This window comes from Amia ocellicauda, chromosome 14 (genome assembly GCF_036373705.1).
Source record: "Amia ocellicauda isolate fAmiCal2 chromosome 14, fAmiCal2.hap1, whole genome shotgun sequence".
Lineage (NCBI taxonomy): Eukaryota > Metazoa > Chordata > Actinopteri > Amiiformes > Amiidae > Amia > Amia ocellicauda.
Genome location: NC_089863.1, coordinates 5716639 through 5738989, shown reverse-complemented (window position 1 = coordinate 5738989; position 22351 = coordinate 5716639). Strand labels below are relative to the sequence as shown.

The 22351-nt window shown below is 45.3% G+C and overlaps 4 non-coding genes across 4 annotated transcripts; all 4 read right to left on the bottom strand.

Moving 5' to 3' along the window:
- Nucleotides 1-2467: 2467 nt before the first annotated feature.
- On the bottom strand, nucleotides 2468-2539 carry trnae-cuc (transfer RNA glutamic acid (anticodon CUC)). The gene has a single exon. It is a non-coding gene; the product is annotated as a tRNA-Glu (tRNA).
- A 6064-nt stretch (nucleotides 2540-8603) lies between these two features.
- Nucleotides 8604-8675, bottom strand: trnae-cuc (transfer RNA glutamic acid (anticodon CUC)). Its single transcript has one exon. It is a non-coding gene; the product is annotated as a tRNA-Glu (tRNA).
- A 3877-nt stretch (nucleotides 8676-12552) lies between these two features.
- On the bottom strand, nucleotides 12553-12624 carry trnae-cuc (transfer RNA glutamic acid (anticodon CUC)). The gene has a single exon. It is a non-coding gene; the product is annotated as a tRNA-Glu (tRNA).
- Nucleotides 12625-18689: 6065 nt separating this feature from the next.
- On the bottom strand, nucleotides 18690-18761 carry trnae-cuc (transfer RNA glutamic acid (anticodon CUC)). The gene has a single exon. It is a non-coding gene; the product is annotated as a tRNA-Glu (tRNA).
- Nucleotides 18762-22351: the final 3590 nt, after the last annotated feature.

Sequence of the window (22351 nt, the reverse complement as noted above, 5' to 3'; positions counted from 1 at the left end):
GGAGGTGTTGCACTGTCTTTGTGATCCACTGGTGCCACGTCAGCAGCTCCTCCTGCAGTGGCCTGAGGACCGCTACCTGCCATTGCTCCTCCCCCATGGCTGTCCCTAGGAACCTCCGCATCAGTACCCCTACTTGGGTAGCCAGACCAGGCCAGTGTGCTCACGGTGTCCTCCACTACTCATCTACCCAGTTATGGACCTAACTGTATGTATGAATTAATATCTATATGACTTTGCCAATCGCCGAGTGAAGGAGAATGGAGCTTGGATACGGAAGGATGTCCCCATCCCTTGTGCCGTGAAGGACTACACTGCTGGAATTGGGGGCGTCGACCTGTCCGATGCTCTGGTCGGCTACTGCCATGTCCTGCAGAAGACCATGAAGTGGTACAAGACCCTCTTTTACCACTTTGTGGACACTGCTGTCGTCAACTCCTTCATCCTGCACCAGCACCTGACCAAGGTGAAAGGGCTGGCGCATCTCACACAGTTGGCCTTCAGGGAGCGGCTGGTTGAGGAGCTGGCTGACTTTGGAGCTTCAGAGATAGCAGCACCCTTCAGTGCTGGTCCTGCCAGTACTCCGGTAGTCAGCCCTCGTCGTCGCACCTCCTCCAAACCACGACCCTCCTCTGCCTCTAGTCAAAAAATTGATTTTGAGATCAAAAATAAAAAAATCGAATGCAACATTTATAGAATTGAAAACAAATAAATGTATTGAAATCAAAAAAAAAAAAAACTTTATCAAGACTGGCCTGCAGCCCTCGTCTTTGCTTGTGATGCTGCATTTTTTGTTTTCGTCGCCAGTTTCTTTGCTTTCGATTTTTTTTCTTTCGTTTACGAGTTTTGGCGCTGTTTTGTCGTGAGGGTGGGATTTACAGGGAGGCGTGGATCATGGCTCTCCATTGGTCGAGTAGTTTTGAGTGACGGTTCTTCCTAACCCAATCAGTGAGCAGGTGGGCTGGTCTGGTGATCTCTGTGTGGGATGGTATCGACTGTCTCGGTTTAAACAGCAGCGCCGATTCAGCGACTCATTAAACACCCTGTATGCGCAGAGACGTGCAGTCAAGAGCTGCACAATCACTGGATCATGTTTATTGAATTCAAGATTATTATCGCTCTTTATATCTGTAGTGGTTTTAGTAAATCCCAGGATACAGCGATGAAGAAGTAACAAGTTTATTCCATAAAACATAAATATAGATTATAGATAAATATACATGTGAGTTTGGAGAAGCCTTTTTGCATCTTCAGATAGACAGGTTACAGTCTTATCTATTGGAAGTGATTACATCTCATTCAAATACCAGATGGTTTACCTCCTGCATAATAATGAACATAACATAACCTAAGTTTGTTGATGATATTGGAGTGTTTGAGTAGACTGGTGCTGGTCAGCATTCTTCACGCAGCAGATGTGTATAAAATATTATTCATCACATTACTAATCTTTGCATCTTAAATAACACTCATCCCATTTGTAAGAAAGGCTTGATCACCCCCATCTGATTAAAGAACACATTTCGAACTACAGACCCATCAGCATTGTACCTGTTCTAAAAAATATTTGGAAAAATACTTACTGGCCAGTTTTTTATTTAGAATCTCAGAATCAGAATCTGAAAATCAGTTTGTCTTTTGCACAAAAATATTGTCTTGCATCAGCCACTTTACTGCTAACTGAACACATACAAACAGCTCTCACGGACAACAAAACCAGGGATTTCCTTAAAGCCGTTGATGGTTAACCTTAATCTCCTCCTAAATTCAAACGTTTTAAGCTCAACTGGTGCTCAAACCAATGTTTCTCTAATCAAAACAAAAAAAGAATGTATATTTTACATCCCCTTTAGTCTTCCAGCCCTCCCTCTATAGTATTCAACAACTCACAAATTACAGTAGTAACCTCTTCAATACCTTTGACTAATTCTCGATTCCCATGTCACATATAAAGATCACATTAGTAAATTAAAGCAAGAAATAGGTTAACAATAAACTGCGGAAGTTTAACTGAACATCTTTTCCGTTCATGAATGAGTTTATTTCCAGCATTTCTTACATGCCTCCCTAGATGGTCACTCAAAGACAAATTAGCATGAAATAATACAAGCGTGCAAATAAGATTGACTTACAAAAGTGTCTCCTTGGACCCACCACTGTAATATTTCCAAGACAGCGCCAACTCTCTGACAGTGTGAGAATTCACACCTGTCTCAAGATGTATTATGAAATGCAGTATCGTCTCTCTCCCTCAATCCTTTGTAATGTGCTACCTTCGCATCCTGCATTTTGCAAGCAGCGCACATGGCCCTTCTTCTCACAATACAGCACCTCCCACCCTCATTACAAGGATTGAAACGGGAAGTCAGGAAATACATATTTGATAACATGCACTCTACTTAGCGTGATTAGTGCTCGTTTTGATTTATTGATTTTCCATTCGTTTATGGAAGGGGCGGGAAAAAGCGAGTTCCCTGAACGGGAATCGAACCCGGGCCGCGGCGGTGAGAGCGCCGAATCCTAACCACTAGACCACCAGGGAAGCGGTGACTTCGCTCGTGAGATAGAAAGATCCAAAATATGGAACAGATTGTGTCATTATGAACTGATGTAAGCTCCACAAGACTTCGATTATTTATTAACGTATTCATAAGGAAAGTGGCACGAGCAATGTTTTTTAAAGATCAAAAGTCACGATTATAGTTTTGTGTTGGATGGATAACGACATGCATACACGGTTCCACACTGACCTTGTCGTATAGGACTCCGAAGTTGCAGTATGCAACTCGAATAATGGATAATAAATCATTAAACACGTGTTTGATACTGTCACAGATGTTCCCAGATTCATTATTTGAAAGCGCTCGAGTGCTCTTCCTTCAGACCACTTTGAGAAAAGGCTCCTCAGATGACTTCAGACCGAAGAGTGCGCTTAAAGTAAGTTCACTTCACGACTTATTCAAATGTTTAGATGTACTGAAAAGTAGAATATTTATGTTTCTCAAGTAGCAGGTTGTATGTATGACTGTGGTTGTTTTCAAAATATACGTTATAAAAGTTCAATGATAGGCTTTTTATTCGCTGTATCGCGGAATGGTGTAAAGTTCATTTCAAAGACAATATATTGCCAGTTGGTTCATTCATGATGTAGCGAATGTATTTAAATTTGTATGTAATCTGTCAGAAGTGAAAAACAGAAGATTGTTCACATTTTCTTCGCTTTCAATAACGATGAGCCGGTTTAATTCTTAAGTATAGGTGTAGTCAGGCTTACTTATTGCAAGGGCTTACCAGGGCTCGAGTCCCGGGGCCCCAGCCAGCGAAGGGGCCCGTCCAGCGTTGGGATTATTTTTTACAAAGTATTCTGTATCTATGTGGTCACTGCTTGTGGGTTTGCTCTTGTGTGCGCGCAGCCTTGTGTCTGTGCTGCCTGCCAGCCTGCGATGCCTTGGGGGAGGGGCGGGGGCAGAGAGACGCAGATGTTTGATGTGGGCAGGTCGAATTCCTACTGGCCAGGGTTAAAGCAAATCTATAAAATCTATGATTGTGACTGGTGCACTGACTGCGGAAGCAGGTGGACGTACTATTGTCAAGTGAATCCAAAGTTCGAAAGTTAACAAACAAAAGTATTGTAGCAAGCGGGGGTCTTTTTCCTTTAGCAGACAACAAGTATAAAGCAACGTCAGGAAGGTTTATTGGCCTTAAAAAACACAATCTAAAAGGCCCCTATCGGCTGAGACCCACGCCCAAACAATTACACTTAACTCCCTATCTCACTCTATTCTGCTCTCTATCACACAGGCGCTCGCTCCCGCATAGCATTGGCACACACTCTCTGCTTCACGCCAACTCAGCTACCCAGTCACAATCCCTTCCTCTCAATTCCTGGCCAGTCGGCAGAAGTCTTCCACATCTCATCGGCACTGGCCCTGTAGAAACCCTAGTGGTGGTGTTGCACTGTCTTTGTGATGCACTGGTGCCACGTCAGCAGCTCCTCCTGCAGTGGCCTGAGGACCGCTACCTGCCAATGCTCTTCCCCCATGGCTGCCCCTAGGAACCTCCGCATCAGTACCCCTACTTGGGTAGCCAGACCAGGCCAGTGTGCCCACGGTGTCCTCCGCTGCTCATCTACCCAGTTATGGACCTAACTGTATGTATGTATATATATCTATATGACTTTGCCAATCGCCGAGTGAAGGAGAATGGAGCTTGGATACGGAAGGATGTCCCCATCCCTTGTGCCGTGAAGGACTACACTGCTGGAATTGGGGGCGTCGACCTGTCCGATGCTCTGCTTGGCTACTGCCATGTCCTGCAGAAGACCATGAAGTGGTACAAGACCCTCTTTTACCACTTTGTGGACACTGCTGTCGTCAACTCCTTCATCCTGCACCAGCACCTGACCAAGGTGAAAGGGCTGGCGCATCTCACACAGTTGGCCTTCAGGGAGCGGCTGGTTGAGGAGCTGGCTGACTTTGGAGCTTCAGAGATAGCAGCACCCTTCAGTGCTGGTCCTGCCAGTACTCCGGTAGTCAGCCCTCGCCGTCGCACCTCCTCCAAACCACGACCCTCCTCTGCCTCTAGTCAAAAAATTGATTTTGAGATCAAAAATAAAAAAATCGAATGCAACATTTATAGAATTGAAAACAAATAAATGTATCGAAAGCAAAAAAAAAAAAAAAAACTTTATCAAAACTGGCCTGCAGCCCCCGTCTTTGCTTGCGATGCTGCAATTTTGTTTTCGTCGCCCGTTTCTTTGCTTTTGATTTTTTTCTTTCGTTTACGAGTTTTGGCGCTGTTTTGTCGTGAGGGTGGGATTTACAGGGAGGCGTGGATCTCGGCTCTCCATTGGTCCAGTAGTTTTGAGTGACGGTTCTTCCTAACCCAATCAGTGAGCAGGTGGGCTGGTCTGGTGATCTCTGTGTGGGATGGTATCGACTGTCTCGGTTTCAACAGCAGCGCCGATTCAGCGTCTTGCATCTGCCAGTCGGCAGAAGTCTTCCACATCTCATCGGCACTGGCCCTGTAGAAACCCTAGTGGAGGTGTTGCACTGTCTTTGTGATCCACTGGTGCCACGTCAGCAGCTCCTCCTGCAGTGGCCTGAGGACCGCTACCTGCCATTGCTCCTCCCCCATGGCTGCCCCTAGGAACCTCTGCATCAGTACCCCTACTTGGGTAGCCAGACCAGGCCAGTGTGCTCACGGTGTCCTCCACTACTCATCTACCCAGTTATGGACCTAACTGTATGTATGAATTAATATCTATATGACTTTGCCAATCGCCGAGTGAAGGAGAATGGAGCTTGGATACGGAAGGATGTCCCCATCCCTTGTGCCGTGAAGGACTACACTGCTGGAATTGGGGGCGTCGACCTGTCCGATGCTCTGGTCGGCTACTGCCATGTCCTGCAGAAGACCATGAAGTGGTACAAGACCCTCTTTTACCACTTTGTGGACACTGCTGTCGTCAACTCCTTCATCCTGCACCAGCACCTGACCAAGGTGAAAGGGCTGGCGCATCTCACACAGTTGGCCTTCAGGGAGCGGCTGGTTGAGGAGCTGGCTGACTTTGGAGCTTCAGAGATAGCAGCACCCTTCAGTGCTGGTCCTGCCAGTACTCCGGTAGTCAGCCCTCGCCGTCGCACCTCCTCCAAACCACGACCCTCCTCTGCCTCTAGTCAAAAAATTGATATTGAGATCAAAAATAAAAAAATCGAATGCAACATTTATAGAATTGAAAACAAATAAATGTATCGAAAGCAAAAAAAAAAAAAAAACTTTATCAAAACTGGCCTGCAGCCCCCGTCTTTGCTTGCGATGCTGCAATTTTGTTTTCGTCGCCCGTTTCTTTGCTTTTGATTTTTTTCTTTCGTTTACGAGTTTTGGCGCTGTTTTGTCGTGAGGGTGGGATTTACAGGGAGGCGTGGATCTCGGCTCTCCATTGGTCCAGTAGTTTTGAGTGACGGTTCTTCCTAACCCAATCAGTGAGCAGGTGGGCTGGTCTGGTGATCTCTGTGTGGGATGGTATCGACTGTCTCGGTTTCAACAGCAGCGCCGATTCAGCGTCTTGCATCTGCCAGTCGGCAGAAGTCTTCCACATCTCATCGGCACTGGCCCTGTAGAAACCCTAGTGGAGGTGTTGCACTGTCTTTGTGATCCACTGGTGCCACGTCAGCAGCTCCTCCTGCAGTGGCCTGAGGACCGCTACCTGCCATTGCTCCTCCCCCATGGCTGCCCCTAGGAACCTCCGCATCAGTACCCCTACTTGGGTAGCCAGACCAGGCCAGTGTGCTCACGGTGTCCTCCACTACTCATCTACCCAGTTATGGACCTAACTGTATGTATGAATTAATATCTATATGACTTTGCCAATCGCCGAGTGAAGGAGAATGGAGCTTGGATACGGAAGGATGTCCCCATCCCTTGTGCCGTGAAGGACTACACTGCTGGAATTGGGGGCGTCGACCTGTCCGATGCTCTGGTCGGCTACTGCCATGTCCTGCAGAAGACCATGAAGTGGTACAAGACCCTCTTTTACCACTTTGTGGACACTGCTGTCGTCAACTCCTTCATCCTGCACCAGCACCTGACCAAGGTGAAAGGGCTGGCGCATCTCACACAGTTGGCCTTCAGGGAGCGGCTGGTTGAGGAGCTGGCTGACTTTGGAGCTTCAGAGATAGCAGCACCCTTCAGTGCTGGTCCTGCCAGTACTCCGGTAGTCAGCCCTCGTCGTCGCACCTCCTCCAAACCACGACCCTCCTCTGCCTCTAGTCAAAAAATTGATTTTGAGATCAAAAATAAAAAAATCGAATGCAACATTTATAGAATTGAAAACAAATAAATGTATTGAAATCAAAAAAAAAAAAAACTTTATCAAGACTGGCCTGCAGCCCTCGTCTTTGCTTGTGATGCTGCATTTTTTGTTTTCGTCGCCAGTTTCTTTGCTTTCGATTTTTTTTCTTTCGTTTACGAGTTTTGGCGCTGTTTTGTCGTGAGGGTGGGATTTACAGGGAGGCGTGGATCATGGCTCTCCATTGGTCGAGTAGTTTTGAGTGACGGTTCTTCCTAACCCAATCAGTGAGCAGGTGGGCTGGTCTGGTGATCTCTGTGTGGGATGGTATCGACTGTCTCGGTTTAAACAGCAGCGCCGATTCAGCGACTCATTAAACACCCTGTATGCGCAGAGACCTGCAGTCAAGAGCTGCACAATCACTGGATCATGTTTATTGAATTCAAGATTATTATCGCTCTTTATATCTGTAGTGGTTTTAGTAAATCCCAGGATACAGCGATGAAGAAGTAACAAGTTTATTCCATAAAACATAAATATAGATTATAGATAAATATACATGTGAGTTTGGAGAAGCCTTTTTGCATCTTCAGATAGACAGGTTACAGTCTTATCTATTGGAAGTGATTACATCTCATTCAAATACCAGATGGTTTACCTCCTGCATAATAATGAACATAACATAACCTAAGTTTGTTGATGATATTGGAGTGTTTGAGTAGACTGGTGCTGGTCAGCATTCTTCACGCAGCAGATGTGTATAAAATATTATTCATCACATTACTAATCTTTGCATCTTAAATAACACTCATCCCATTTGTAAGAAAGGCTTGATCACCCCCATCTGATTAAAGAACACATTTCGAACTACAGACCCATCAGCATTGTACCTGTTCTAAAAAATATTTGGAAAAATACTTACTGGCCAGTTTTTTATTTAGAATCTCAGAATCAGAATCTGAAAATCAGTTTGTCTTTTGCACAAAAATATTGTCTTGCATCAGCCACTTTACTGCTAACTGAACACATACAAACAGCTCTCACGGACAACAAAACCAGGGATTTCCTTAAAGCCGTTGATGGTTAACCTTAATCTCCTCCTAAATTCAAACGTTTTAAGCTCAACTGGTGCTCAAACCAATGTTTCTCTAATCAAAACAAAAAAAGAATGTATATTTTACATCCCCTTAAGTCTTCCAGCCCTCCCTCTATAGTATTCAACAACTCACAAATTACAGTAGTAACCTCTTCAATACCTTTGACTAATTCTCGATTCCCATGTCACATATAAAGATCACATTAGTAAATTAAAGCAAGAAATAGGTTAACAATAAACTGCGGAAGTTTAACTGAACATCTTTTCCGTTCATGAATGAGTTTATTTCCAGCATTTCTTACATGCCTCCCTAGATGGTCACTCAAAGACAAAATAGCAGCCGTCAAGAAATAATACAAGCGTGCAAATAAGATTGACTTACAAAAGTGTCTCCTTGGACCCACCACTGTAATATTTCCAAGACAGCGCCAACTCTCTGACAGTGTGAGAATTCACACCTGTCTCAAGATGTATTATGAAATGCAGTATCGTCTCTCTCCCTCAATCCTTTGTAATGTGCTACCTTCGCATCCTGCATTTTGCAAGCAGCGCACATGGCCCTTCTTCTCACAATACAGCACCTCCCACCCTCATTACAAGGATTGAAACGGGAAGTCAGGAAATACATATTTGATAACATGCACTCTACTTAGCGTGATTAGTGCTCGTTTTGATTTATTGATTTTCCATTCGTCTATGGAAGGGGCGGGAAAAAGCGAGTTCCCTGACCGGGAATCGAACCCGGGCCGCGGCGGTGAGAGCGCCGAATCCTAACCACTAGACCACCAGGGAAGCGGTGACTTCGCTCGTGAGATAGAAAGATCCAAAATATGGAACAGATTGTGTCATTATGAACTGATGTAAGCTCCACAAGACTTCGATTATGTATTAACGTATTCATAAGGAAAGTGGCACGAGCAATGTTTTTTAAAGATCAAAAGTCACGATTATAGTTTTGTGTTGGATGGATAACGACATGCATACACGGTTCCACACTGACCTTGTCGTATAGGACTCCGAAGTTGCAGTATGCAACTCGAATAATGGATAATAAATCATTAAACACGTGTTTGATACTGTCACAGATGTTCCCAGATTCATTATTTGAAAGCGCTCGAGTGCTCTTCCTTCAGACCACTTTGAGAAAAGGCTCCTCAGATGACTTCAGACCGAAGAGTGCGCTTAAAGTAAGTTCACTTCACGACTTATTCAAATGTTTAGATGTACTGAAAAGTAGAATATTTATGTTTCTCAAGTAGCAGGTTGTATGTATGACTGTGGTTGTTTTCAAAATATACGTTATAAAAGTTCAATGATAGGCTTTTTATTCGCTGTATCGCGGAATGGTGTAAAGTTCATTTCAAAGACAATATATTGCCAGTTGGTTCATTCATGATGTAGCGAATGTATTTAAATTTGTATGTAATCTGTCAGAAGTGAAAAACAGAAGATTGTTCACATTTTCTTCGCTTTCAATAACGATGAGCCGGTTTAATTCTTAAGTATAGGTGTAGTCAGGCTTACTTATTGCAAGGGCTTACCAGGGCTCGAGTCCCGGGGCCCCAGCCAGCGAAGGGGCCCGTCCAGCGTTGGGATTATTTTTTACAAAGTATTCTGTATCTATGTGGTCACTGCTTGTGGGTTTGCTCTTGTGTGCGCGCAGCCTTGTGTCTGTGCTGCCTGCCAGCCTGCGATGCCTTGGGGGAGGGGCGGGGGCAGAGAGACGCAGATGTTTGATGTGGGCAGGTCGAATTCCTACTGGCCAGGGTTAAAGCAAATCTATAAAATCTATGATTGTGACTGGTGCACTGACTGCGGAAGCAGGTGGACGTACTATTGTCAAGTGAATCCAAAGTTCGAAAGTTAACAAACAAAAGTATTGTAGCAAGCGGGGGTCTTTTTCCTTTAGCAGACAACAAGTATAAAGCAACGTCAGGAAGGTTTATTGGCCTTAAAAAACACAATCTAAAAGGCCCCTATCGGCTGAGACCCACGCCCAAACAATTACACTTAACTCCCTATCTCACTCTATTCTGCTCTCTATCACACAGGCGCTCGCTCCCGCATAGCATTGGCACACACTCTCTGCTTCACGCCAACTCAGCTACCCAGTCACAATCCCTTCCTCTCAATTCCTGGCCAGTCGGCAGAAGTCTTCCACATCTCATCGGCACTGGCCCTGTAGAAACCCTAGTGGTGGTGTTGCACTGTCTTTGTGATGCACTGGTGCCACGTCAGCAGCTCCTCCTGCAGTGGCCTGAGGACCGCTACCTGCCATTGCTCCTCCCCCATGGCTGCCCCTAGGAACCTCCGCATCAGTACCCCTACTTGGGTAGCCAGACCAGGCCAGTGTGCTCACGGTGTCCTCCACTACTCATCTACCCAGTTATGGACCTAACTGTATGTATGAATTAATATCTATATGACTTTGCCAATCGCCGAGTGAAGGAGAATGGAGCTTGGATACGGAAGGATGTCCCCATCCCTTGTGCCGTGAAGGACTACACTGCTGGAATTGGGGGCGTCGACCTGTCCGATGCTCTGGTCGGCTACTGCCATGTCCTGCAGAAGACCATGAAGTGGTACAAGACCCTCTTTTACCACTTTGTGGACACTGCTGTCGTCAACTCCTTCATCCTGCACCAGCACCTGACCAAGGTGAAAGGGCTGGCGCATCTCACACAGTTGGCCTTCAGGGAGCGGCTGGTTGAGGAGCTGGCTGACTTTGGAGCTTCAGAGATAGCAGCACCCTTCAGTGCTGGTCCTGCCAGTACTCCGGTAGTCAGCCCTCGCCGTCGCACCTCCTCCAAACCACGACCCTCCTCTGCCTCTAGTCAAAAAATTGATTTTGAGATCAAAAATAAAAAAATCGAATGCAACATTTATAGAATTGAAAAAAAATAAATGTATTGAAATCAAAAAAAAAAAAAACTTAATCAAGACTGGCCTGCAGCCCTCGTCTTTGCTTGTGATGCTGCATTTTTTGTTTTCGTCGCCAGTTTCTTTGCTTTCGATTTTTTTTCTTTCGTTTACGAGTTTTGGCGCTGTTTTGTCGTGAGGGTGGGATTTACAGGGAGGCGTGGATCATGGCTCTCCATTGGTCGAGTAGTTTTGAGTGACGGTTCTTCCTAACCCAATCAGTGAGCAGGTGGGCTGGTCTGGTGATCTCTGTGTGGGATGGTATCGACTGTCTCGGTTTAAACAGCAGCGCCGATTCAGCGACTCATTAAACACCCTGTATGCGCAGAGACGTGCAGTCAAGAGCTGCACAATCACTGGATCATGTTTATTGAATTCAAGATTATTATCGCTCTTTATATCTGTAGTGGTTTTAGTAAATCCCAGGATACAGCGATGAAGAAGTAACAAGTTTATTCCATAAAAGATAAATATAGATTATAGATAAATATACATGTGAGTTTGGAGAAGCCTTTTTGCATCTTCAGATAGACAGGTTACAGTCTTATCTATTGGAAGTGATTACATCTCATTCAAATACCAGATGGTTTACCTCCTGCATAATAATGAACATAACATAACCTAAGTTTGTTGCTGATATTGGAGTGTTTGAGTAGACTGGTGCTGGTCAGCATTCTTCACGCAGCAGATGTGTATAAAATATTATTCATCACATTACTAATCTTTGCATCTTAAATAACACTCATCCCATTTGTAAGAAAGGCTTGATCACCCCCATCTGATTAAAGAACACATTTCGAACTACAGACCCATCAGCATTGTACCTGTTCTAAAAAATATTTGGAAAAATACTTACTGGCCAGTTTTTTATTTAGAATCTCAGAATCAGAATCTGAAAATCAGTTTGTCTTTTGCACAAAAAGATCGTCTTGCATCAGCCACTTTACTGCTAACTGAACACATACAAACAGCTCTCACGGACAACAAAACCAGGGATTTCCTTAAAGCCGTTGATGGTTAACCTTAATCTCCTCCTAAATTCAAACGTTTTAAGCTCAACTGGTGCTCAAACCAATGTTTCTCTAATCAAAACAAAAAAAGAATGTATATTTTACATCCCCTTAAGTCTTCCAGCCCTCCCTCTATAGTATTCAACAACTCACAAATTACAGTAGTAACCTCTTCAATACCTTTGACTAATTCTCGATTCCCATGTCACATATAAAGATCACATTAGTAAATTAAAGCAAGAAATAGGTTAACAATAAACTGCGGAAGTTTAACTGAACATCTTTTCCGTTCATGAATGAGTTTATTTCCAGCATTTCTTACATGCCTCCCTAGATGGTCACTCAAAGACAAATTAGCAGCCGTCAGGAAATAATACAAGCGTGCAAATAAGATTGACTTACAAAAGTGTCTCCTTGGACCCACCACTGTAATATTTCCAAGACAGCGCCAACTCTCTGACAGTGTGAGAATTCACACCTGTCTCAAGATGTATTATGAAATGCAGTATCGTCTCTCTCCCTCAATCCTTTGTAATGTGCTACCTTCGCATCCTGCATTTTGCAAGCAGCGCACATGGCCCTTCTTCTCACAATACAGCACCTCCCACCCTCATTACAAGGATTGAAACGGGAAGTCAGGAAATACATATTTGATAACATGCACTCTACTTAGCGTGATTAGTGCTCGTTTTGATTTATTGATTTTCCATTCGTTTATGGAAGGGGCGGGAAAAAGCGAGTTCCCTGACCGGGAATCGAACCCGGGCCGCGGCGGTGAGAGCGCCGAATCCTAACCACTAGACCACCAGGGAAGCGGTGACTTCGCTCGTGAGATAGAAAGATCCAAAATATGGAACAGATTGTGTCATTATGAACTGATGTAAGCTCCACAAGACTTCGATTATGTATTAACGTATTCATAAGGAAAGTGGCACGAGCAATGTTTTTTAAAGATCAAAAGTCACGATTATAGTTTTGTGTTGGATGGATAACGACATGCATACACGGTTCCACACTGACCTTGTCGTATAGGACTCCGAAGTTGCAGTATGCAACTCGAATAATGGATAATAAATCATTAAACACGTGTTTGATACTGTCACAGATGTTCCCAGATTCATTATTTGAAAGCGCTCGAGTGCTCTTCCTTCAGACCACTTTGAGAAAAGGCTCCTCAGATGACTTCAGACCGAAGAGTGCGCTTAAAGTAAGTTCACTTCACGACTTATTCAAATGTTTAGATGTACTGAAAAGTAGAATATTTATGTTTCTCAAGTAGCAGGTTGTATGTATGACTGTGGTTGTTTTCAAAATATACGTTATAAAAGTTCAATGATAGGCTTTTTATTCGCTGTATCGCGGAATGGTGTAAAGTTCATTTCAAAGACAATATATTGCCAGTTGGTTCATTCATGATGTAGCGAATGTATTTAAATTTGTATGTAATCTGTCAGAAGTGAAAAACAGAAGATTGTTCACATTTTCTTCGCTTTCAATAACGATGAGCCGGTTTAATTCTTAAGTATAGGTGTAGTCAGGCTTACTTATTGCAAGGGCTTACCAGGGCTCGAGTCCCGGGGCCCCAGCCAGCGAAGGGGCCCGTCCAGCGTTGGGATTATTTTTTACAAAGTATTCTGTATCTATGTGGTCACTGCTTGTGGGTTTGCTCTTGTGTGCGCGCAGCCTTGTGTCTGTGCTGCCTGCCAGCCTGCGATGCCTTGGGGGAGGGGCGGGGGCAGAGAGACGCAGATGTTTGATGTGGGCAGGTCGAATTCCTACTGGCCAGGGTTAAAGCAAATCTATAAAATCTATGATTGTGACTGGTGCACTGACTGCGGAAGCAGGTGGACGTACTATTGTCAAGTGAATCCAAAGTTCGAAAGTTAACAAACAAAAGTATTGTAGCAAGCGGGGGTCTTTTTCCTTTAGCAGACAACAAGTATAAAGCAACGTCAGGAAGGTTTATTGGCCTTAAAAAACACAATCTAAAAGGCCCCTATCGGCTGAGACCCACGCCCAAACAATTACACTTAACTCCCTATCTCACTCTATTCTGCTCTCTATCACACAGGCGCTCGCTCCCGCATAGCATTGGCACACACTCTCTGCTTCACGCCAACTCAGCTACCCAGTCACAATCCCTTCCTCTCAATTCCTGGCCAGTCGGCAGAAGTCTTCCACATCTCATCGGCACTGGCCCTGTAGAAACCCTAGTGGAGGTGTTGCACTGTCTTTGTGATCCACTGGTGCCACGTCAGCAGCTCCTCCTGCAGTGGCCTGAGGACCGCTACCTGCCATTGCTCCTCCCCCATGGCTGCCCCTAGGAACCTCCGCATCAGTACCCCTACTTGGGTAGCCAGACCAGGCCAGTGTGCCCACGGTGTCCTCCGCTGCTCATCTACCCAGTTATGGACCTAACTGTATGTATGTATATATATCTATATGACTTTGCCAATCGCCGAGTGAAGGAGAATGGAGCTTGGATACGAAAGGATGTCCCCATCCCTTGTGCCGTGAAGGACTACACTGCTGGAATTGGGGGTGTCGACCTGTCCGATGCTCTGCTTGGCTACTGCCATGTCCTGCAGAAGACCATGAAGTGGTAGAAGACCCTCTTTTACCACTTTGTGGACACTGCTGTCGTCAACTCCTTCATCCTGCACCAGCACCTGACCAAGGTGAAAGGGCTGGCGCATCTCACACAGTTGGCCTTCAGGGAGCGGCTGGTTGAGGAGCTGGCTGACTTTGGAGCTTCAGAGATAGCAGCACCCTTCAGTGCTGGTCCTGCCAGTACTCCGGTAGTCAGCCCTCGCCGTCGCACCTCCTCCAAACCACGACCCTCCTCTGCCTCTAGTCAAAAAATTGATTTTGAGATCAAAAATAAAAAAATCGAATGCAACATTTATAGAATTGAAAACAAATAAATGTATCGAAAGCAAAAAAAAAAAAAAAAACTTTATCAAAACTGGCCTGCAGCCCCCGTCTTTGCTTGCGATGCTGCAATTTTGTTTTCGTCGCCCGTTTCTTTGCTTTTGATTTTTTTCTTTCGTTTACGAGTTTTGGCGCTGTTTTGTCGTGAGGGTGGGATTTACAGGGAGGCGTGGATCTCGGCTCTCCATTGGTCCAGTAGTTTTGAGTGACGGTTCTTCCTAACCCAATCAGTGAGCAGGTGGGCTGGTCTGGTGATCTCTGTGTGGGATGGTATCGACTGTCTCGGTTTCAACAGCAGCGCCGATTCAGCGTCTTGCATCTGCCAGTCGGCAGAAGTCTTCCACATCTCATCGGCACTGGCCCTGTAGAAACCCTAGTGGAGGTGTTGCACTGTCTTTGTGATCCACTGGTGCCACGTCAGCAGCTCCTCCTGCAGTGGCCTGAGGACCGCTACCTGCCATTGCTCCTCCCCCATGGCTGCCCCTAGGAACCTCCGCATCAGTACCCCTACTTGGGTAGCCAGACCAGGCCAGTGTGCTCACGGTGTCCTCCACTACTCATCTACCCAGTTATGGACCTAACTGTATGTATGAATTAATATCTATATGACTTTGCCAATCGCCGAGTGAAGGAGAATGGAGCTTGGATACGGAAGGATGTCCCCATCCCTTGTGCCGTGAAGGACTACACTGCTGGAATTGGGGGCGTCGACCTGTCCGATGCTCTGGTCGGCTACTGCCATGTCCTGCAGAAGACCATGAAGTGGTACAAGACCCTCTTTTACCACTTTGTGGACACTGCTGTCGTCAACTCCTTCATCCTGCACCAGCACCTGACCAAGGTGAAAGGGCTGGCGCATCTCACACAGTTGGCCTTCAGGGAGCGGCTGGTTGAGGAGCTGGCTGACTTTGGAGCTTCAGAGATAGCAGCACCCTTCAGTGCTGGTCCTGCCAGTACTCCGGTAGTCAGCCCTCGCCGTCGCACCTCCTCCAAACCACGACCCTCCTCTGCCTCTAGTGAAAAAATTGATTTTGAGATCAAAAATAAAAAAATCGAATGCAACATTTATAGAATTGAAAACAAATAAATGTATCGAAAGCAAAAAAAAAAAAAAAAACTTTATCAAAACTGGCCTGCAGCCCCCGTCTTTGCTTGCGATGCTGCAATTTTGTTTTCGTCGCCCGTTTCTTTGCTTTTGATTTTTTTCTTTCGTTTACGAGTTTTGGCGCTGTTTTGTCGTGAGGGTGGGATTTACAGGGAGGCGTGGATCTCGGCTCTCCATTGGTCCAGTAGTTTTGAGTGACGGTTCTTCCTAACCCAATCAGTGAGCAGGTGGGCTGGTCTGGTGATCTCTGTGTGGGATGGTATCGACTGTCTCGGTTTCAACAGCAGCGCCGATTCAGCGTCTTGCATCTGCCAGTCGGCAGAAGTCTTCCACATCTCATCGGCACTGGCCCTGTAGAAACCCTAGTGGAGGTGTTGCACTGTCTTTGTGATCCACTGGTGCCACGTCAGCAGCTCCTCCTGCAGTGGCCTGAGGACCGCTACCTGCCATTGCTCCTCCCCCATGGCTGCCCCTAGGAACCTCCGCATCAGTACCCCTACTTGGGTAGCCAGACCAGGCCAGTGTGCTCACGGTGTCCTCCACTACTCATCTACCCAGTTATGGACCTAACTGTATGTATGAATTAATATCTATATGACTTTGCCAATCGCCGAGTGAAGGAGAATGGAGCTTGGATACGGAAGGATGTCCCCATCCCTTGTGCCGTGAAGGACTACACTGCTGGAATTGGGGGCGTCGACCTGTCCGATGCTCTGGTCGGCTACTGCCATGTCCTGCAGAAGACCATGAAGTGGTACAAGACCCTCTTTTACCACTTTGTGGACACTGCTGTCGTCAACTCCTTCATCCTGCACCAGCAGCTGACCATGGTGAAAGGGCTGGCGCATCTCACACAGTTGGCCTTCAGGGAGCGGCTGGTTGAGGAGCTGGCTGACTTTGGAGCTTCAGAGATAGCAGCACCCTTCAGTGCTGGTCCTGCCAGTACTCCGGTAGTCAGCCCTCGCCGTCGCACCTCCTCCAAACCACGACCCTCCTCTGCCTCTAGTCAAAAAATTGATTTTGAGATCAAAAATAAAAAAATCGAATGCAACATTTATAGAATTGAAAACAAATAAATGTATTGAAATCAAAAAAAAAAAAAACTTTATCAAAACTGGCCTGCAGCCCTCGTCTTTGCTTGTGATACTGCATTTTTTGTTTTCGTCGCCAGTTTCTTTGCTTTCGATTTTTTTTCTTTTGTTTACGAGTTTTGGCGCTGTTTTGTCGTGAGGGTGGGATTTACAGGGAGGCGTGGATCATGGCTCTCCATTGGTCGAGTAGTTTTGAGTGACGGTTCTTCCTAACCCAATCAGTGAGCAGGTGGGCTGGTCTGGTGATCTCTGTGTGGGATGGTATCGACTGTCTCGGTTTAAACAGCAGCGCCGATTCAGCGACTCATTAAACACCCTGTATGCGCAGAGACGTGCAGTCAAGAGCTGCACAATCACTGGATCATGTTTATTGAATTCAAGATTATTATCGCTCTTTATATCTGTAGTGGTTTTAGTAAATCCCAGGATACAGCGATGAAGAAGTAACAAGTTTATTCCATAAAACATAAATATAGATTATAGATAAATATACATGTGAGTTTGGAGAAGCCTTTTTGCATCTTCAGATAGACAGGTTACAGTCTTATCTATTGGAAGTGATTACATCTCATTCAAATACCAGATGGTTTACCTCCTGCATAATAATGAACATAACATAACCTAAGTTTGTTGATGATATTGGAGTGTTTGAGTAGACTGGTGCTGGTCAGCATTCTTCACGCAGCAGATGTGTATAAAATATTATTCATCACATTACTAATCTTTGCATCTTAAATAACACTCATCCCATTTGTAAGAAAGGCTTGATCACCCCCATCTGATTAAAGAACACATTTCGAACTACAGACCCATCAGCATTGTACCTGTTCTAAAAAATATTTGGAAAAATACTTACTGGCCAGTTTTTTATTTAGAATCTCAGAATCAGAATCTGAAAATCAGTTTGTCTTTTGCACCAAAAGATCGTCTTGCATCAGCCACTTTACTGCTAACTGAACACATACAAACAGCTCTCACGGACAACAAAACCAGGGATTTCCTTAAAGCCGTTGATGGTTAACCTTAATCTCCTCCTAAATTCAAATGTTTTAAGCTCAACTGGTGCTCAAACCAATGTTTCTCTAATCAAAACAAAAGAAGAATGTATATTTTAGATCCCCTTAAGTCTTCCAGCCCTCCCTCTACAGTAATCAACAACTCACAAATTACAGTAGTAACCTCTTCAATACCTTTGACTAATTCTCGATTCCCATGTCACTTATAAAGATCACATTAGTAAATTAAAGCAAGAAATAGGTTAACAATAAACTGCGGAAGTTTAACTGAACATCTTTTCCGTTCATGAATGAGTTTATTTCCAGCATTTCTTACATGCCTCCCTAGATGGTCACTCAAAGACAAATTAGCAGCCGTCAGGAAATAATACAAGCGTGCAAATAAGATTGACTTACAAAAGTGTCTCCTTGGACCCACCACTGTAATATTTCCAAGACAGCGCCAACTCTCTGACAGTGTGAGAATTCACACCTGTCTCAAGATGTATTATGAAATGCAGTATCGTCTCTCTCCCTCAATCCTTTGTAATGTTCTTCCTTAGCATCCTGCATTTTGCAAGCAGCGCACATGGCCCTTCTTCTCACAATACAGCACCTCCCACCCTCATTACAAGGATTGAAACGGGAAGTCAGGTAATACATATTTGATAACATGCACTCTACTTAGCGTGATTAGTGCTCGTTTTGATTTATTGATTTTCCATTCGTTTATGGAAGGGGCGGGAAAAAGCGAGTTCCCTGACCGGGAATCGAACCCGGGCCGCGGCGGTGAGAGCGCCGAATCCTAACCACTAGACCACCAGGGAAGCGGTGACTTCGCTCGTGAGATAGAAAGATCCAAAATATGGAACAGATTGTGTCATTATGAACTGATGTAAACTCCACAAGACTTCGATTATTTATTAACGTATTAATAAGGAAAGTGGCACGAGCAATGTTTTTTAAAGATCAAAAGTCACGATTATAGTTTTGTGTTGGATGGATAACGACATCCATACACGGTTCCACACTGACCTTGTCGTATAGGACTCCGAAGTTGCAGTATGCAACTCGAATAATGGATAATAAATCATTAAACACGTGTTTGATACTGTCACAGATGTTCCCCGATTCATTATTTGAAAGCGCTCGAGTGCTCTTCCTTCAGACCACTTTGACTGGTGCTGGTCAGCATTCTTCACGCAGCAGATGTGTATAAAATATTATTCATCACATTACTAATCTTTGCATCTTAAATAACACTCATCCCATTTGTAAGAAATGCTTGATCACCCCCATCTGATTAAAGATCACATTTCGAACTACAGACCCATCAGCATTGTACCTGTTCTAAAAAATATTTGGAAAAACCCGGGCCGCGGCGGTGAGAGCGCCGAATCCTAACCACTAGACCACCAGGGAAGCGGTGACTTTGCTCGTGAGATAGAAAGATCCAAAATATGGAACAGATTGTGTCATTATGAACTGATGTAAGCTCCACAAGACTTCGATTATTTATTAACGTATTAATAAGGAAAGTGGCACGAGCAATGTTTTTTGAAGATCAAAAGTCACGATTATAGTTTTGTGTTGGATGGATAACGACATGCATACACGGTTCCACACTGACCTTGTCGTATAGGACTCCGAAGTTGCAGTATGCAACTCGAATAATGGATAATAAATCATTAAACACGTGTTTGATACTGTCACAGATGTTCCCAGATTCATTATTTGAAAGCGCTCGAGTGCTCTTCCTTCAGACCACTTTGAGAAAAGGCTCCTCAGATGACTTCAGACCGAAGAGTGCGCTTAAAGTAAGTTCACTTCACGACTTATTCAAATGTTTAGATGTACTGAAAAGTAGAATATTTATGTTTCTCAAGTAGCAGGTTGTATGTATGACTGTGGTTGTTTTCAAAATATACGTTATAAAAGTTCAATGATAGGCTTTTTATTCGCTGTATCGCGGAATGGTGTAAAGTTCATTTCAAAGACAATATATTGCCAGTTGGTTCATTCATGATGTAGCGAATGTATTTAAATTTGTATGTAATCTGTCAGAAGTGAAAAACAGAAGATTGTTCACATTTTCTTCGCTTTCAATAACGATGAGCCGGTTTAATTCTTAAGTATAGGTGTAGTCAGGCTTACTTATTGCAAGGGCTTACCAGGGCTCGAGTCCCGGGGCCCCAGCCAGCGAAGGGGCCCGTCCAGCGTTGGGATTATTTTTTACAAAGTATTCTGTATCTATGTGGTCACTGCTTGTGGGTTTGCTCTTGTGTGCGCGCAGCCTTGTGTCTGTGCTGCCTGCCAGCCTGCGATGCCTTGGGGGAGGGGCGGGGGCAGAGAGACGCAGATGTTTGATGTGGGCAGGTCGAATTCCTACTGGCCAGGGTTAAAGCAAATCTATAAAATCTATGATTGTGACTGGTGCACTGACTGCGGAAGCAGGTGGACGTACTATTGTCAAGTGAATCCAAAGTTCGAAAGTTAACAAACAAAAGTATTGTAGCAAGCGGGGGTCTTTTTCCTTTAGCAGACAACAAGTATAAAGCAACGTCAGGAAGGTTTATTGGCCTTAAAAAACACAATCTAAAAGGCCCCTATCGGCTGAGACCCACGCCCAAACAATTACACTTAACTCCCTATCTCACTCTATTCTGCTCTCTATCACACAGGCGCTCGCTCCCGCATAGCATTGGCACACACTCTCTGCTTCACGCCAACTCAGCTACCCAGTCACAATCCCTTCCTCTCAATTCCTGGCCAGTCGGCAGAAGTCTTCCACATCTCATCGGCACTGGCCCTGTAGAAACCCTAGTGGTGGTGTTGCACTGTCTTTGTGATGCACTGGTGCCACGTCAGCAGCTCCTCCTGCAGTGGCCTGAGGACCGCTACCTGCCAATGCTCTTCCCCCATGGCTGCCCCTAGGAACCTCCGCATCAGTACCCCTACTTGGGTAGCCAGACCAGGCCAGTGTGCCCACGGTGTCCTCCGCTGCTCATCTACCCAGTTATGGACCTAACTGTATGTATGTATATATATCTATATGACTTTGCCAATCGCCGAGTGAAGGAGAATGGAGCTTGGATACGGAAGGATGTCCCCATCCCTTGTGCCGTGAAGGACTACACTGCTGGAATTGGGGGCGTCGACCTGTCCGATGCTCTGCTTGGCTACTGCCATGTCCTGCAGAAGACCATGAAGTGGTACAAGACCCTCTTTTACCACTTTGTGGACACTGCTGTCGTCAACTCCTTCATCCTGCACCAGCACCTGACCAAGGTGAAAGGGCTGGCGCATCTCACACAGTTGGCCTTCAGGGAGCGGCTGGTTGAGGAGCTGGCTGACTTTGGAGCTTCAGAGATAACAGCACCCTTCAGTGCTGGTCCTGCCAGTACTCCGGTAGTCAGCCCTCGCCGTCGCACCTCCTCCAAACCACGACCCTCCTCTGCCTCTAGTCAAAAAATTGATTTTGAGATCAAAAATAAAAAAATCGAATGCATCATTTATAGAATTGAAAACAAATAAATGTATCGAAAGCAAAAAAAAAAAAAAAAACTTTATCAAAACTGGCCTGCAGCCCCCGTCTTTGCTTGCGATGCTGCAATTTTGTTTTCGTCGCCCGTTTCTTTGCTTTTGATTTTTTTCTTTCGTTTACGAGTTTTGGCGCTGTTTTGTCGTGAGGGTGGGATTTACAGGGAGGCGTGGATCTCGGCTCTCCATTGGTCCAGTAGTTTTGAGTGACGGTTCTTCCTAACCCAATCAGTGAGCAGGTGGGCTGGTCTGGTGATCTCTGTGTGGGATGGTATCGACTGTCTCGGTTTCAACAGCAGCGCCGATTCAGCGTCTTGCATCTGCCAGTCGGCAGAAGTCTTCCACATCTCATCGGCACTGGCCCTGTAGAAACCCTAGTGGAGGTGTTGCACTGTCTTTGTGATCCACTGGTGCCACGTCAGCAGCTCCTCCTGCAGTGGCCTGAGGACCGCTACCTGCCATTGCTCCTACCCCATGGCTGCCCCTAGGAACCTCTGCATCAGTACCCCTACTTGGGTAGCCAGACCAGGCCAGTGTGCTCACGGTGTACTCCACTACTCATCTACCCAGTTATGGACCTAACTGTATGTATGAATTAATATCTATATGACTTTGCCAATCGCCGAGTGAAGGAGAATGGAGCTTGGATACGGAAGGATGTCCCCATCCCTTGTGCCGTGAAGGACTACACTGCTGGAATTGGGGGCGTCGACCTGTCCGATGCTCTGGTCGGCTACTGCCATGTCCTGCAGAAGACCATGAAGTGGTACAAGACCCTCTTTTACCACTTTGTGGACACTGCTGTCGTCAACTCCTTCATCCTGCACCAGCAGCTGACCAAGGTGAAAGGGCTGGCGCATCTCACACAGTTGGCCTT